The following is a 621-nucleotide window of genomic DNA, read 5'->3' as shown; positions in this document are numbered from 1 at the left end:
TTGAATTGATTCGACAGTGAAGCTATGGTTGTATCGTTGTCTTCATTTTCTTCAAGGCTTGCCACCGTCCTTCTAGGTAGTTGATCTCTAGACGGTGTCCATTCAAAAGTATGAACTGACATGTCTTCTAACATGTCATACACTTGATTTGGTGATTTGTACATAAATACTCCTCCAACGGAGGAATCTAATATACCACGAGTATGTTCATCAATACCACGATAAAAAGTTTGTACTATTTGCCATTTTTGTAATCCGTGTTGCGGACAATTTCGTAACATTCTTTTTAATCTTTCCCATGCATCATAAAGAGTTTCATCCGCCTTTTGTTTAAAAGTGGTGATTTCAGTTCTAAGTCTTTTGGCTTTTGCCGGTGGAAAAAATCGGGTAATGAATTTTTCTCTCAATTCATTGAAAGTTGTGATAGAATCAGGTTTTGATGCTTTCAACCATGCTTTTACGTCTCCGATTAACGAGTACGGAAAATTTCTTAACTTAAATGCATCTGAAGAAACATCTTTATTTTTGTACAGTTCACATAAATCTTCAAAAGCTTCTAAATGTTCTATCGGATTATTATTAAGTCTTCCATCAAATTGGTTTTCACGAACCATGTGCATA

At 35.1% G+C, this 621-nt stretch overlaps 1 non-coding gene across 1 annotated transcript; it reads left to right on the top strand.

Moving 5' to 3' along the window:
- The first annotated feature begins 252 nt into the window (after positions 1-252).
- Positions 253-359, top strand: LOC139865247 (small nucleolar RNA R71). The gene has a single exon (XR_011764766.1). It is a non-coding gene; the product is annotated as a small nucleolar RNA R71 (small nucleolar RNA).
- The last annotated feature ends 262 nt before the right edge of the window (positions 360-621 follow it).

This window comes from Rutidosis leptorrhynchoides, chromosome 8, assembly GCF_046630445.1.
Source record: "Rutidosis leptorrhynchoides isolate AG116_Rl617_1_P2 chromosome 8, CSIRO_AGI_Rlap_v1, whole genome shotgun sequence".
NCBI classification, from domain to species: domain Eukaryota; kingdom Viridiplantae; phylum Streptophyta; class Magnoliopsida; order Asterales; family Asteraceae; genus Rutidosis; species Rutidosis leptorrhynchoides.
This window is presented reverse-complemented; position numbering and strand designations above follow the sequence as displayed.